Consider the following 17744-nt stretch of genomic DNA (forward strand, 5'->3'; position numbering starts at 1 on the left):
CTTGTAAAAACTCACTCAGCCTTTACGTTCACCATATTAGAGGATTGCAAAACTAACCTATAAATTGACCAATAGGGTTATAAGTTACCTATTCAAGTTCAAGTTTTAAGAGGTACTGTATACGCCTTGGTTCATTTCTTTTGCAGTTTGTGTTTCTACATACTTACATATGGAGCACTTACCACATGGAATGGTGCCAAAGAAATTAAAATCCTTATCTATATTCTCACTAGAGGTTTCATACAGATGTATAACCATATCCTTTATATTCCTTCCTTTTTATAGGAAATTGAAAAATATCTATACAAGTTAACACTATTTTTGCCTTTAAAAAAGGAAGGCCCAGTAATATTTAATATTTACTAATACTTAACTAAAATATTATAACTTGCAACAAAACATACTTTCTCGTCTCCACTGTTGGCTACTTCAATCACCCTAAAATTACTATTTATTAATTTCTCTACATTCTTGACCATGAAGAATTAATAACTTCAATGACTTATCAAATCCTCACTATAGCCTTATCTAAAGAAATACATGTCTATTATTTCATTCTGTAATACTTATAAATTACTACACAACCTAACTCTTAACTCATTGTATGGTAAAGCAAAAAACATGTGAAGGATGGCAACTATTGCTATCTAGAAAATGTGCATCATTAGACTTCCTATGAAATTTAGTGTTCACCTTACCAGCATTAATATCCAACACTTAAATCCAAAAAAGTAACCATCTTTCCTACTTGTAACCTATCAGAACACAAACCAAACCGGTTATCCAAGTCTCTTACAAAAGACTACTAAGCTCTCACAAAAAAAATAAATCAAAACAAATCTAGCAAATTTTTTCACAAAAAAATCCATTCAATATAAAAAATTGATTTCAAAACAGGTCCATGACTAGGTTAGCATACATGGGTGCAAAAGATGCATCCATGGCTGTACCCTGCAACTGATGGTAAATAAGATTAAACTAAAATTTTATTCAAACAAATGTAATAATTCAACATAATTACTCATAGGACTAATGCCTGAAGAAATTTACAGCTTCTAAACCCACATTGTGTAAAATACTAGTATAGAGATGTTTCACAACAAGCCCCAAATAGCCACTTTCACATTTAACTGATGCAATTTTCCTTATAAAGTCAAATGAATCTTGAATACAAGATTCCAACTTCACCACATAGTTTGAGATGAAAATGTAAGCATTTTCTTATACCATGTAAAAAAACACTTCTGCTGCTACTACTGCGCGACCAGGGGACGATTCTATGCTTTTACGAATCTTGGGCAATAAAATTAGCTAAAGAACTGCTCTGTTTGAAACAACCTCCACATAATGTTCTGTGAAACAGCCCAACCTGTAGCCCTTAGACAATAATTCTTTAAAACTTTCCATCATCATGTAATACTCATGTAATACTTGGTCTCATCTACAACCTTAACAGTTTCGTCTGACAAATTATCTATACAGATTTTAAAATAATAGTGTATAATGAAGCACGATTTGACCCTTGTCAAATGGTTTTACACCATTTTTTACTCAAATTCAATAATGGATTCCCATTCATTTCTACTAAGATTATACTGAATTTTGTTTCTCAGCAAAAAATTCATGCAATTTCATCTCAAACATTTAACCATTTCTGAAAATTGTTGTACATTTTCATTTCGAAAGGCAGGAATAAATTTACTTTTACATGGTGCATGCGACGTAACTAATAAACAGTAAGCATTTAAATTGTCTGCAGAATCAAGGGAAGAACTGACTTCACACTCCACTACCTGGTGAAGCAGACATTTCTTCACATACTTCCTTTTTAGCATAAAAAAAATCAAATAAATGCAACTTTCTACAGAGAAAATATTTGTAATACATGCCACCTAGGTAAGGCTGTAGGGATAAATTTCGGTCCACATTGTAAGACTGAAAGTTCAGCCTCAGAGGCAAATATTCGATAAATTAAATTTACACCACTACTAAAATCCCTTATAACAGTATGTTTAAGTAAACGACTGACATTATCAATGTTAATATTTAGCTTTCTTGTTGTACCTGTAAGACTGAAGTCTCTATTGCCCTCGCAGCATGTTCTCTTGCCATATCCATCGTTTTTACTGTTCTGACATTCCCCATGTTTTCCTGGACCACAACAATTCTCTATAGTAGTTAGGTTGTTTCATTTGAGGCAATGGGGGAATAGTTATTTTCTTCACTTTCGGACTCAGCTGTACTGTTTGCTGCTTCCAAAGCAAGAGATGCGCATAAGCTTTTTCCGTTTACCAGAAGTTGCTGAATGGTTTCCCAGGTTATCCCAGTCCACGAACTTCTTGAAAACTCTTCCTGAGTTGTAATCATGGAGATCCCTTTCCAAATAATTTCCCTTTTAACATTTTCCAAAGCCCCTTCCAGTTTACTATTAAAAGAAAAAAAGCAAAAGTTCAATGCATGTAGCCCCAAGTTCACCTGACAGCTTATTTGCTGAATTTCCTCCTTAAGTTTCCGTTAACTGCATCTCTATCAGAATTTGTAGCCACTCACACCTATATGCAGCAGCAATCAGAGTTTCAAATTGCACATCAGTGGTATCTTGACTGCCAAAAGGTGTAGTGGGACTTTTGACAAACCTCAAGCCCCATGGTGTAATGTCAAGGTCCAGATAGTTTTAGACCCAAAATATTGTAGTGTAAAACTCTCCTTCATAAAACACTCTTTCCAAAGAATCACTCACGGACATCCAGCGCAAGATTAGCTGCTTCATCTCTATCCACTCCTTGAAATGGGTTACAGGACCTCCGGTTTCTGCCCTCTTCTAGCAGTCTTTCCCAGGACCTAAAAGACTCCGTGCGGAGCGATCCCTTACGGACAAGCCAAACTGTTGTATATTCAGCTATGAGGAAGTGGCCAAATCTTTGCGAAAAATTAGTGGCAGTTGCAATAAAGAATCACTGGCCATTAAGGAAAAGCTGCAAAAACTAGCAAATCAAACACCAAAACGAACACTATAAAAATAAACCACTTGGTCAGTGAATAAAACCGCAAACTGAAGATGTGAAAGAGAATAATTTAATAAAAGATACTCTAGACCTCGGCAAAATACAGCCTTCTTGGCCAAGTGGTTTATTTTTTTTTTAATTTCGTACTCAACCTTCTCCACACACCATTGATCCTGAGCACTGGGTGGTCTGTTCTCCCTTTTCTGAAGTCGAAGATAACCTCTTTGGTGTTGCTTACATTCAGGTCAAAGTTGTTCCCCTCACCAAATGATCAGAGATGTTCCCTCCTCTCTGTATGCCCTATTTATCCTCCTTTGTTATAAGCCCCATGACTGTGGTGTCAACAAATTTGATATGGCTGGACTTGGTTAGCACAGCAGTCATGGGTTAGGATGGTGACCAGTGGACCGAGAACACATCGCTGTGGACCCCCCCCCCCAATTAATCGTGATGCACTGTGTTCTTATCTGAACATACCCTCTTGTGGTCTCAAATCAGAAATCCATAATCCAGTTAGATACATTTTCGGATTACTAATGTGCCAGTTTTTCCATCAACTGCACTGGTACCACCATATTAAATACAGAGCTGAAGTCTATGAACAGCATTCTCACAGTAGTCGTTGCCCTCGAAATGCTCAAGTGAGATATGTAGTGCTACTGATCTGGCATTAACCATGGATCGGTTAGCTGTGTACACAAACTGCAGAGGTCAAAATCCGGAGGTAGGGCAAGAGGGTCAAAATCCGGAGGTAGGGCAAGAGGGTCAAAATCCGGAGGTAGGGCAAGAGGGTCAAAATCCGGAGGTAGGGCAAGAGGGTCAAAATCCGGAGGTAGGGCAAGAGGGTCAAAATCAGGAGGTAGGGCAAGAGGGTCAAAATCAGGAGATAGGGCAAGAGGGTCAAAATCAGGAGATAGGGCAAGAGGGTCAAAATCAGGAGATAGGGCAAGAGGGTCAAAATCAGGAGATAGGGCAAGAGGGTCAAAATCAGGAGATAGGCAAGATGAAAGCTTTTGATCAGCTGCATTTCATAACAGTGGATGTCAGAGCGACTGGTCTGTAGTCGTTAGGGCTGGAAGGAGTGGTTTTTTTAGGCAATGGGATGACAGGTTTCCTTGTAGCATGAGTGTACTTTTGCCATGGCAAGAGATGTGTAAATATTTCCTTCAGCACTATGTATAATCAGCACAGCCTTTAACACCTTGCCCAATATGTCTGGGCCAGCCGCCTTCCTGGGGCTCACTCTCCTTAGCTCTCTTATCTTCTCTGTGCTGAGGCAGAGTATTACAGCCTTCTCATTAGTGAGTAGCTTAAATGCCAACCTGTTTCCTTTGACCATCTTTGGTAGATCTGAGGAAACGGTCCAGGAATTCAATGCTGTACTCGCACTGCGCTGACCTGATTTTGTACTCTGATCTCCTGTATGCCTTGCCATGGTCTCCATGCATCTTTCATGTCTTCAAAGTGGTCCTGTACCTTTCTGCCATACTCCCTCTTGGCCTCCTTTATACCTCACCCCAGATTACCTCTTGCTATACTTAGGGCTGCTTTGTCCTTTGCCCTGTAAGCTGCATCGCTCTCCTTCAGAAGCTCATATACCTTAGTGGTGAGCCATGGCTTCTGGTTAGCTCTAATAGTGATACTCTTTGTATTGGTTACCCCATCAACACAGTTTGAAATGTACGCTATTACTTCCTCAGTTACTCAATTTCAGATGATTCATTGTGGCTGTCTCCTTAAACATATCCCGGTTGGTTCTTTCAAAGCAGCGTCTTGGAGGGCCTTCTCGGGCCATACCCTGATTTGTTTATTTGTGGGTTTCTACGCTGGCAATGGCAAGATGGTTTAATGGCCAGTTTCCCATTTGTGGAAGTTGCATTGCCTTATAAGCTTTCTTTGAGTTTATGCACACCTTGTCCAGGTTATCGCCCCCTGTAGGAACGTCCACATACTGATGGCAGTGTGGGAGTACTTCTTTCAGATCTGCTTTGTTAACTTCACCAGCTGCCAAAGTCAGGATATTTGCGCTGCAGCTCACCCATGTGATTGCAGTTTTAGAGCCTCAGTGGTACTAGCACTAGGTGAGATGTACACCACTGTTATATTGACCCATTCAGCTCCCTGGGCAAGTAAAATGGTCTACATTTAATGGATAGGAACTTTAAATTTTCACAGCAGTGTGACATGATTTCAGTTGCTGCACCACCTTTTGTTAACAGACGCAGACTCCACCTTCTCTTACCTTTACACACAGTGTACCTTTTTCTGTCTGCAGGAAACAGAGCAAAATTCTCAGTTTACTGCACTAATCTTGTCATGCATTCAGTATTCAAAAATAAAGTATTTCTCACCTTGTTCTTGTTGGAGAGTTCCGGTCTCAAGTAGCATATCTTGCTATCCAGTGATCTCACATTAGCTAGCAGTATAGTTGGTAAAACAGGTCTGTACAGGTTTGCTTTTAACTTTCCATAAACTGCTCTGCAAACTTTTCCTTGTTCTCTGTCTCCTCTTTCTTGTCCAGCATATTCCAGAAACCTAGTCTACCAGTTTCAAGCACTTTAGTATGAAAAAGTTAAAATATCTAGCTGTTGTAGCTCTGTGCAAGTAGTAGGCCCCAGATACACTGCAGAATTCACGGGATCCAACCAGCAACATGCAGATGTGTTTAATTTCCAGTAATTTATGTCTACTACAAGTTAATGCACCCTCAAATGGAAGTGCAGAAATTGATTTTTTCAAGATTTTCTGTGCAAAAGACAAAATATGCACATCTCTAAAAGGGACCGACAGTAGCAGCCACACAGGGCTCAGTCTTCTTTTTTTTTTTTTTTACTACATGCCATATGCACATGCAAACTAAAAAAAGTTATCTCCACACACAATCAAGACCCAACTTTCACTTGAGGGCACCAGAAGATGCAAAAAGTAAAGTGCATTAATGACTGTCCAAAGTCAGAGATGAGTGACTGGACCAAAAAAGGCAAGTGCATGTCTGAAACATTTTGCAAAAAACAGGTACAAGTTTGGGAGTGATGACAAACTACCACCAAGGTCCAGAGGGAATAGCCCTCTAGGAAAGTTTTACGTTTACAAGGAATGTGATCAGGTTGGCTTACAGAAAACACCGCTGCAATTCAGTGTGCTGGAAATTAAGGCGTACAACTTCTGCGGCAATAACTCCACAAACTACGATTGTCCAGTAGATCACAAAGAAAAGTACAGTTTTGTACCTACCATAAATGTAGATGTTCGAGGATTCCCTTGCTGCAGTCCTGACAATTGGGTATAGTCCGCGTCCCAGTCGGCCCGAATACCAGAGTATAAGGCTGACGTCGGTCATGGCGCCTTAGACTGACGTCAGTACGTCAGGGTACTAATGCGCATGACCGACGCCATTTCCTCAGTCTTTTCTTGCCCCAGATGTCAGAAGACCCAAAAAGACAAGTCCCAAAAACAACCTGCACCAAAAAACATGTACAATATATACAGTAATATATACAAAAAATATAAGCATGTAAACTCACCCACACAACCACCCTGAAACACAGAGGGGAAGGAGGGAGGGTAAATTGGACTGCAGCAAGGGAATCCTCGAACATCTACATTTATGGTAGGTACAAAACTGTACTATGTTCTTCGTCTTCCCTTGCTGCAGTCCTGACAATTGGGTAGAATCCCAAAGCAGAGGTAAGGGAGGCTGGCAAATTATAAAGTAGCAGGAGCTGACAACATGCCTTGTAAAACAGCTGTGGCAAAACCAGCTCTAGTCTTAGAGTATATAGGCAGGTGATAATGCCTAGAGAAAGTATGCACTGAACTCCAAGTAGCTGCTTCCAGAATATCCTTAGTTGCCACCCCTTAGAAATGCTGTTGAAGTGGCAGTAGCCCTAGTGGAATGAGGCCTAATCCCAGCTGGAACCTCTTTGCCATGATGGGAATAACAAAATGCAATGCAAAAGCCAATCCACCTAGAAATAGTTTGTTTTGACACAGGCTTGCCCTGTGAACTTAAAGCAAAAGAAACAAGTAACTGCTGAGACTGCCTAAAATCTTTAGTCCTGCTCAAATAATAACGCAATTGCCTGTGTACATCTAAAGTGTGCAAAATCTTTTCCCCTTTATTTTGAGGATCTGCAAAAACGTAGGCAAATGAATAGTTTGGTTTAAAGCCACACTAGAAACCACCTTAGGCATAAAGGAAGGATTAGTACGTAATGATACCCTGTCCTTATGGAAAATCAAAAAGGGCTCTACTGCCATAAGGGCCTGCAACTCAGATACCCTTCTTGCAGAAGTAATAGCCAACAGAAAAGCAGTCTTCCATGACAAATATTTCAATTCAGCAGTAGCTGCAGGCTCAAAAGGTTGTAGAGTAAGTTTTTCCAACACAAAATTGAGATCCCAAGCAGGAGTAGGAGCTCTCGTGGGGGTCTTATATTCTTTGCCCCTCTAAGAAACTGCTTGAACAAAGGATGCGAAAACAAAGGTGGGTCACAATCATAGTGAGCTGAAATTGCTGCAGCATGAATCTTTATGGAAGAGAAAGACAAACCTTTGTCCAATAATTCAGTAAGATATTGAAGAGCCACACTCAAATTAGGCTCTGAAATCTCCAAATTCTTTGCTGTACTCCAAAATAAAAATCTCTTCCATTTTTCTGCGTACACTCTCCTAGTACTAGGCCTTCTAGCTTCCATAATCACATTTAAAACTTGTTGAGGAAGCTGAGACCTACCATGCTTCAACACAGAATATGCCAAGCTGTGAGATGAAGAGATTGAAGCTTGACATTGAGCAGATGACCATCCTTCTGAGATAACAGATGAGGAATCAGAGGTAAAGGCCATGGAGGCTTCTTTACAAGACTCCTTAGAAGTGGGTACCAGTGTTGCCGAGGCCAATCTGGAGCTATCAAAATCATCCTTGGCCTGTCCTGTCTGACCTTTAGTAATACCTTTGGAAGAAGAGGTAGAGGTGGAAAGGCATAGACATGAAGGTTTTTCCAACTGAAAGACAGAGCATCCACTTTCCAAGCTGTGTGATGAAACCCCTTTGTGCAATACTTTGGCAGCTGGTGGTTTAGTGGAGAAGCGAACAGATCTATGTCTGGAGTTCCCCATGACACTGTCAATTTCTGAAATACATGAAGATCCAGTTTCCACTCGTGGGGATCCATGATTTGTCTGCTTAATACATCTGCTAGGGAGTTCTGTGCTCCTGGCAGAAACCTTGCCTGAAGAGTCAGTTGCAGGCTTAACGCAGTCTCCCATAAAATCATTGCTTGCCTGCATAGAGGATAAGAATGTGTTCCCCCTTGCTTGTTGATGTACCACATGACAGTTGTGTTGTCTGTCAGAATCAACACCTGCACTGGAAGAAGTAACTCCTTGAACGCCATCAATGCAAACTGGACTGCTAACATCTCCTTCATGTTGATATGTAGATGCTGTAGTCTGGCAGGCCACTTGTCTTGTATCCACTTTCCATTTAGATGAGCTCCCCAAGCAGTGTCCGAGGCATCTGTCGTTAAAATCTGACTCGCCTCTGGCGGGTCACAGAGAGTCCCTTGTTTAGGTGACATTCCTGAGCCCACCACAAGAATTCCTTTTGAAGGCAAGGTATTATTTGAATGACAGTGTCCAAATCTTGGCAGTGCTGTGTCCATACATTTTTGAGATACCATTGCAGCTTCCTCATATGCAGTTTGGCATTGGGAAGCACCAGAATACAAGATGCCATGAACCCTAATGCTTGAAGGACTGTCCTTGCAGTCAGCACGGACTGATGAGATAGTTGGTGGAAGTAAAGTGACAGACTCTTTTGTTTGTCCGGGGTTAAAAAGGCCATCTGGGCTGCTGTATTCAGTCTCACACCCAGAAAGCACATGTCTTGAGAGGGTACTAGACTGGACTTTATTTCGTTCACAGAATACCCTAGGCATCTTAGCACTGCTATGACATATTCCAGATGCTGTAGAAGGTGTTCCTTTTCTTGAGCCAGAATCAGGCAGTCGTCCAAGTAAGGATAAATTTGAATGCCTAGAAGCCTTAAGTAAGCTATCACTGGAGCCAGAACCTTTGTGAATACTCTGGGCGCAGTAGATAAGCCAAAGGGCAATGCAGAGAACTGATAATGAAAATCTCCAGTTCGAAACCGCAGATACTTTCTGCAACTTAGCCTTATGGGCACATGAAGGTAAGCTTCCTTGAGATCCAAAGTTACCATCCAGTGATCCTTGCCCAGCAGAGGTAACAGTTGCTGTAACGTCAACATCTTGAACTTGGGAATGTCCAGATAAGTGTTGAGGATAGATAAATCCAAAATTGGTCTCCACGTGTTCCCCTTCTTTGGTACTAGGAACAGGCGAGAATAAAATCCGAAGCCCCTTTCTGACACAGGGACTGGCTGAATAGCCCCTATCTGGAGTAACTGAGAAACTTGCTTGTGAGCCTCTTTTCTTTGTGGAGGAGGAACATCTGGCATGCCTTTGAAAGGGGCATTGTGTGGAAATAAAATCTGTACCCGTGATGAATGATATCCAGCACCCATCTGTCTTGAGTGATTAAATCCCAATTTTCTTTGAAAAGAGACAATCTTCCTCCCAAAGGAGCTGCCAGACGAGAGTCCACTGGCAGCTGAAAAGGCAGGTCATTGGTTCTGCTTACGAAAGGACTGACCCCTGCCCTCACCAGAAGTCTGAGCAGGTGAACTGTCTGATCTAGGCCTAAAGACCTTGAGCCCTGCCCCTACCACGTCTAGACCTACCCCTAGACTGGGAACCATAAGCAGGATACGTCCACCCCTTAGCAGGCCAATTTCTACTAAACTTCGGAGGCTGCACCTGCAAAAATCTTTAACAGTCTGCATAGACTTAGCTTTGTCCTCCATTTTCTTTAAAACTGCTTCCACAGGCGGTCCAAACAACACATCAGACTGTAAAGGAGCATCCAAAATCCTGGTCTTAACATGCTCAGCTAAATTCTGATCCTTCAACCATGCATGTCTGCGAAGAACAGAACTAGTAGCAGCCACCCTCGAGGAGGCCTGAACAGCATCAAAACCACACTGCAAAGAATGCTTACCCACTTGTTCAGACACATGAACCAAATCCAGCAATTCTTTACACTCAATACCTTCCGCCAAAGCATCCACCTTAGATTTCAATTGTGAAAGGAGATAATTCTGATATTTCAGCATATGAAATTGACAATTCAACGCCCTCATGGCTAGAGTGGAAGAAGTATATACTTTCTTACCCCACCTATCCAAAGCCCTTGCCTCTTTATCAGAGGGTACAGGATTTTAACCACAGAAGCTTTAACACCTTTAGGCCCCTGAGAAACAGTTTCTGGGTCCGCCCTGGGACTCTTAAACAAATACTTATGAGCTTGGGCACCCTATAATACCTATCAGGCTTAACAGGAGCAGGAGGCAAGGAATCAGGGTTCAGAGAAGCCTCTGCAAAAACATCCTCCACCACATTCAACACAGGAGGAATAGCTAAGGGCCTATGCTGGGGCAAAACAAGAATTCCCTAAGCCTTTTCTGGAGTCAGAGTAATCTTGGCCTTCCCATTTAAAGTGCTCCCTCATGGAGTGAAGAGTCTCTGAAAATGAAAAATCCTCAGGAGGAGAAGCTGAAGGAGTGGAATCATCCACATCAGAATCAGAATAAGTAGGAAACTCTTGCAAGTCTTCCACAGAAGACTCTGAAGCCTGTGAACACTGTTCAAAACTATCAAACTCCTGTTCCACCCTAGGCCTCTTATCAGGTGGGGCATAGAACCTCTAATCAGAGTAATCAAATCTTCTGCCATTTTAAGCATATGTTTCTTAGGCACAGAGCCGAAATGCTAGGAGAAGCCCCTACAGAAGCTGAACTTGGCCTTCCTCTAAAAGAAGCTTTGGCAACAGAAGGAGAGGCCCTAACTACCTTGGGAAGAGAGGGAAGAACAGTTACCTGAGAAGCCCCCTCAGCCTGGCCTACCTCCTGAGAGGGCACATCCTGTAACAGTAAAGTATCTGCCTGAGACTCCATAGAGACTCCTGGCAAAACCTCTGGCTCCTCTGAGCCTTCTAAAGGACCGACGTCCGGGACTGCCGGTTCCTCACCCCTAGACTTCACTGTTTTGTCCTTGCGCTTCTTAGATGAAGCAGGCGTCGGAGTATCCGACGGCATAGTATAATTGCAATGCTTCCCAAACACTAACCTAGCACAATCAAGCCTCCTCTTAATAGTGCGCTTGTTAAATCTAGCACAAGAGCGGCAACCAACAACGTCGTGCTCAGGCCCTAAACAAGGTATACACAAAGTATGATAATCCCTATGCGGTATCTGCTTCCCACAAGAAATACAGTTATTCACTTTTTCTGACATCCGGTTAAATACTGAGGCAAGAAAAAACCAAAATGTTCCCCAACGGGGTTACTTAGCCAACTCTGTATTCAGTCTGAAACTCCGGTTTCGGAAAATCTCAGAACGCCAACCTGCACTCGCAAAATTGCTTCTGCATCAGACCATGCGGCAAAAAAGACTGAGGAAATGGCGTCGGTCATGCGCATTAGTACCCTGACGTACTGACGTCAGTCTAAGGCGCCATGACCGACGTCAGCCTTATACTCTGGTATTCGGGCCGACTGGGACGCGGACTATACCCAATTGTCAGGACTGCAGCAAGGGAAGACGAAGAACATCTGTATGAAGGTAATAAACAAAGTCCACTGCCTTAGTCTAGTCAGTTGTCACTTCTGTGGCTCATCACTTCTATAGGCATGGTGCAGTGTCAAGAAATAGCCAAATAAAATTAGCCATTTGAAGGAAAGCACCACCTCAAAACTCATGTTTACATTATATCGTTATATAAACGCCAGTTGGTGTTATACTTCTCATGGAGCCAGCTACACTAATGTGACCTTATCTACAGCTTTACTTTGTCTGAGAATGGAGTCACATTTATAAGATTTCATGTTAGACAAAGGGAAAGAGTTTGCCTCCCACAAGTATAAAACAGCAGCACTGAGACACAAACCCTTTAGATCTAGTTTCTATAGTCTTCCCTTAAATACCCATATTTTTATAAGCACTCAAGATTCTTGCATCCTTCTCGCAGTTAATTTTAAAAGCCTCACAAAAACTATTTAAATTAAATTAGTGAGCTTTTCTTGGGCAACAAATACATACTAAAGAACTTGCCATACACTTCCCTACATACTTCCTTAGGTGGCACAACCTGTCAGTCTCACTGTCATAGAAATTCAGTGCACTAAAGTACAGTTGTGCAAGTTGCATTTACTAGAACATGCTTGAATTCTTCCCTGCTGCAGTACCCCTTTGGTTATATAGATTCATAGGTAGGTACTAGGCTATATGCCCGAGGGCATTTATAAGCCTAGCCAGAGTGTGCTGGCTTTTGCCGCCCCTCTGATTAACTGCTCTGTCAAGCAGAGCCAATGAAGTGATCCCAGGGGTGTACTTTCCGTTACCCATCTACTCGTTAAGGTTTCTCTTGGAGTGTTAGTGAGGGTCTCTGCCTGATGTAATTTGGAATTTTGTTCCAAAGCATGGGGAGTCTGTGACAGGAATCTATCCCTCCAGCCTGTTCTATTTATTGTTGTGGCGAGGTTTAGCTCACTAGAGCGCGTGGCTCAGTGACTTGGATTTATTTAGGTGGAGCATGTCCGTCAATTCTGAGTTGGACATGGCTTTGTAAGTCAGGCAGAGATCACCTCTGAGTAAGCGATATGCCACTGAGTACAGCCGGAGTTTTTTCAGTTGGGCTGCATAGGAGATATGTTTGAGACCAATAATCTTTTTGAAGTACTTTTGTGGTCTTTCCAGCTATTGGAAGTGTCTTGTGAGGTACATCCCAAATGGGGCACTGTACTCTAGGATGGGTCTGAGTGACTAGTAGAGGGGCACTATAATTAGAAGTTATGTACTTACCATAACGTTCCATCTGAGTAGGTGGATTCATTTGTCTGCAACCTGTGGGTATGGATCCGATATCGGATCCGAACCGGCATGGTTTATCCAGCTACGGATCCTAGCTCCAAAAACAGCTATGGATCCAAGCTCCTAGCTCCTCCCCTCACCCATAATGCCCTGCTCCCCCTACATGACCTCGGATAGAGTTTGCCCTGCACCAACTACCCTAACCAAAGGGTAACACACCCTATGCAGGAAACTGACAAGGCCAGGGGGATAGGAGGGCGGGATGGTTGCAGACAAATGAATCCACCTACTCAGATGGAACATTATGGTAAGTACATAACTTCTAAATCTGAAGTAGGAGAATTCATTTGTCAGCAACCTGTGGGACAGAGTCCCCAGCTACCTGAATCTTGGGTGGCCATCATGGAAGGATATTCCGGAGCACCGCGGAGCCAAAGGATGCTCTACCTCTAGAAGTGACGTCCAGCTTGTAATGAATAATAAAGGTATGAGATGAAGCCCAAGTGGCTGCTGAACAAATGTCATCCAGAGGAACCCTAGACTTAAAGGCCGCTGAAGTAGAGACAGACCGGGTCAAATGAGCATGGACTCCCTCCGGTGCGGGCCTCCCAGAGGCTTGGTACGCCAACAGAATACACTGAAATCCAGCGTGACAAAAACTTTGGAAATTGGTTTACCCAGACTGAATTTGGCAAAAGAAATTAACAACTGGTCTGATTGCCTATGACCAGCTGTCCTATGAAGGTAAAAACGAAGCTGCCTGTGAACATCCAAGGAATGCAGCTTGTATTCGCCTTTGTTTTGATACTTAGGGAAGAAAACAGGGAGGTTGATGGACTGATTAATGTTAGCTTCCGAAGCTACTTTAGGAAGAAAGGAGGGATTGATCCTTAGGTACACCCGGTCCGGATGAAAAATCAAATAAGGCGGTTTCATGGACAGGGCCTGAAGCTCTGAAACTCTTAGCCGAAGTAATGGCTACCAAAAAAGCAGTCTTAAAGGACAAGTATTTAAGACAGACTGGCCGCAGGTTCGAAGGGGGGAGTGGTCAAGGCCTGAAGTACCAAGGAAAGATCCCACGGGGGAACAGTTTCTTTGACAGGGGGTCTGAGCAAAAAGGTGCCTTTTAGGAAGGTTTTGCATAACTTAGCCGACATGAGACCCTGAATCGTGTCCAACATGGTAATGAGATATGGCCGCCAGCTGAACTTTGACAGTGGAACTACTGGCGCCATCATTAAAGAGTAGTAAGGAAATCTAGAACCAAAGGAAGGGGAACCGTGAAAGGATCTAGGTCTTGCCGCTCTGCCCAAATGGAGAAACGCTTCCATTTACTTCGGTAAAGTTATCTGGTAGAGGACTTGTGGGCTGCTACCAGAATGGCCTTAACTGGGGACGAGATACCTGATTAGGAGTGGAACTGGAGCAGCCAAGCAGTCAACTTCAGGTTGTCCAGGTTCGACGGGTGTGATCAGATCCGGAAAGGGATCTAGAATCCAAGGTGGATTCACTGAATGAGACCTTAGGTAAGGGAACCAGATCTGTCGAGGCCAGAATGGGGCAATGAGGATCATTCTGCACCCCAACAGAGAGGCTTTCTGAAGTACTTGTAGCATCAGAGGTAGAGGGGGGGGGGGTAAGCATAAAGACAGAGAGGGCAAGCGTGCACCACAGCGTCTCTGAGAATCCCCTGGAGGGGGGATTAGAGCGAAAAAACTGTCTCACTTGGCGTGAGTCGCCCACTGTGCGAAGATACGTTTCGCTACTTGAGAATTGAGAGACCACTTGTACGGGGAGAGAATGATGCGACTGAGCTTGTCCGCTAGGATGTTGGTCCGACCCGGAATATGCGTTGCGATGAGAAAGCAGTTGGTGGAGATCGCCCATTCCCACACTCATGGCTTCTCAACATAAAGGGTAAGACCTGGTTCCCCCCTGTTTGTTGATGTACCAGACCACCGACATGTTGTCTGACTGAATCGCAATTCGTCCCAGGAGAAGGAGGGCCTGAAGTGCTTGCAACCCCAAGAGCACTGCCCTCATTTCCAGAACATTAATATGCAGGGAGGTCTCTGAACCGCTCCACGTGCCTTGGACCATCCGGCCCTCAAAATGCCCCCACCCCAGGCAGAAAGCATCCATGGTCACAGTGGCGAGAGGGGGAGATGCACAAAAGGGGTGGCCCGTGTGGAGGTCCGGAGAATGGAGCCACCACGAGAGACCGCTTGCAAGCCTTGCTGATTGCAATGGGATGATACAGGGGGAGGGAGAGAAATGACCATTGCACCTGAAGTGTCCATTGAAGCACCCGCATGTTCAAGCGGGTGTGCGGAAGAGTAATCACTGCCGCCATAGACCCTAGCGCCCTTAGGATCAATTCCACAGGTGTTGAGCTGGAGTGAAGGATGGCCCGCACCTGGAGTCGCAGACTCCAAACCCTGTCGGTTGTGAGAAAGGCTCTTAAATTTCTTGCGTCTAACCTGGCTCCTATAAATTCTATTGTTTGAGTAGGGACCAGGTTGGACTTCTCTACGTTTACCGTGATGCCTAGCTTGGGAGCTAGACGAAGGAAGGAGTCTCTTGCCAAAGAGAGTAGATGCCTTGTTGGGGCGGTGAGAAGCCAGTCGTCTAGGTACGGAAAGACCTGCACCCCCTGAAGCCTCAGGTGGGCCGCAACCACTGCTAACACTTTGGTGAACACCCTGGGGTCTGTGGTGAGACCAAAGGGAAGGACCCTGAACTGGTAGTGACTGGCTTCGCAGCCAGAAGCGAAGAAACCTCCTGGATCGTCTGTCCATCCGAATGTGGTAGTACGCGTCCTTGAGGTCTATAGAGCACATCCAGTGATTCTCCCCTAGAAGGGGGAGGATGGACTGCAAAGTGACTATCCGGAACATCTCTTTGGGAACCGACAGGTTCAACAGAGACAGGTCTAGAATGGGTCTTAGGTCCCCCGTCTTTTTTGGCACTAAAAAGAACCTGGAGTAGAACCCTGATCCGATCTGGGGGGACAGGCTGGATGGCTCTCTCACCAGATAGCCAATTTCTGCTGAAGCGGCCTCCCTCTGATCGGGTGGAACATCGGGGAGGATTTTTAACTTTTGGACATGAAGGGGATCTTGTAACCTCTGGATAGAATCCGGAGTACCCAGCGGTCAGATGTAATGGACTCCCATGCCGCTAGGTGCTCCGAGAAACGTCCCCAGACTGCCTCCAGAGTGGAGCAGTCGGGCAACCCCTCAGGGTTGCTGCGTGGGCCGTTCAGAGAAAGGTTCCCTGGACCCAAAGTTCCTGGGAGCCCCTCTGCCCCTAGGGTGGCATCCTCCCTGTCCTCCTCTGCCGTGGAAGGACTGGTTGTCCGGAGCGGGTTGGGAATGCTGCGACTTCCAGAACCACATGCCCTTTTGGTTCCTAGAGTAGGACCTCTGGGGCACAGAGAAGCGGACTCAGACGGCGTCTTCCCGTCCTCCTCGCTCTGAACCAAGGTATCGCGAACAGTCTTGCCAAAAAGGGCAGAACAGTCAAAGGGGGCGGTCACAAATGACGCCTTGAAGGGCTCCATAAAATTGCAGTGGCGGAGCCAGGCCTGCCGTCTTGTGACTAGGCCCGCTCCCGCAGCTCTAGCGGCTCCCTCGGTAGCGTGGGAAAGTAACCGCATAGAGGTGTTAGTCACAGAACGAAGAGTGGCCATACGGGTGGAGTGCATAAGTTTGTCCTCCTCCGATATGGACTCTGGGGGGGATGCAGCGTATTCCTTGATAAGATCGCGCTGCATCCTAATGACGTGTGACAAATAGTTGAGCGCCCTCACTGAGAAGGTCGCTGAACTAAAGATTCGCTTCCCCAAACGGTCTATCAGAGACTCCTTGCTCGGGGGATGGACTGAGGGACTCTCCTGGGCGAGTTCCCTCTTAGTGGCTGCTGCAGACAACATGGCATCTACCGGGGGTCCCTTGCTCCGGGCACGGTCAGCAGGGGGGCTAAGGATCCTGTCGGGCCTCTTAGGGATTGGCTCCACGGTGTCCAGGTCCTTCCACGCCCAGGTGGTAATAAGGTCCACCAGGGGGTCGGCAGGTGGGGACACCCAAGTGGTAGACAGGCCTGCTTCAAATACCTCCAAGAACACAGACTCATCCGAGGAAGACTTTGGGGCAGACCACCCACCTCTAATCCGTAACATTTCCATGATGTCTCCGGAGACATCCTCAGGGGTGATCTTGGGGAGCCTTCCCCTTCCTCCAAGTCAGTGTCTTCGGGCAAAGACTTGGGGGAGTCTGTGCCTCCTCTTACACGAATGCTTGCGAGGTGCTTCCTCAGGGTGGCTGTCAGAGGAGCCCTCACCAGCAATGTCCAGAACCACAGGAACTGCTTGGGGCAGTGAAGCGGGCTGTCCCAGTGGCCGGGTGATGGAAGCCTGGCCCAGAGCAGATGGAGTGCGGGACGGAGCCGAAGCAAGGGCCGGGGGTCCGGATGTCCTCAACAGAGCCCTCTCCACTACATCAAAAGCAGAGGGGGAGCCAGCCTCGACAATAGGATCCGAAAGTTGGCTCCCCCTCAGATCAGATGAGCGGATCGGAGCCGGCGCTGAGCCAGTCTGATCTGAGGGACCAGTGTGCTCAGACAAGGATGGCGCCAAAGGCACACAGTCCCTCGGATGCGAAGCTCGGGCCAAGGCTCCGAGAGGTCGGATCAGACAGACTCGAAGGCAGGGTCGGATCCAAAGTACCCAGTACTGTCGGCGCCAACCCACCCACGGCTTCGAAGCTGCCCGGCTCCGGGCGCTCCGAA

The 17744-nt window shown here is 45.2% G+C and overlaps 1 protein-coding gene across 2 annotated transcripts in view; it reads right to left on the reverse strand.

Moving 5' to 3' along the window:
* The window catches only part of YWHAZ (tyrosine 3-monooxygenase/tryptophan 5-monooxygenase activation protein zeta), a 785842-nt gene that overhangs the window by 270616 nt on the left and 497482 nt on the right, over positions 1-17744 (reverse strand). The window lies entirely within an intron of this gene.

Source organism: Protopterus annectens, chromosome 3.part0 (genome assembly GCF_019279795.1).
Source record: "Protopterus annectens isolate FY-2018-M chromosome 3.part0, PAN1.0, whole genome shotgun sequence".
NCBI classification, from domain to species: Eukaryota; Metazoa; Chordata; order Ceratodontiformes; family Protopteridae; genus Protopterus; species Protopterus annectens.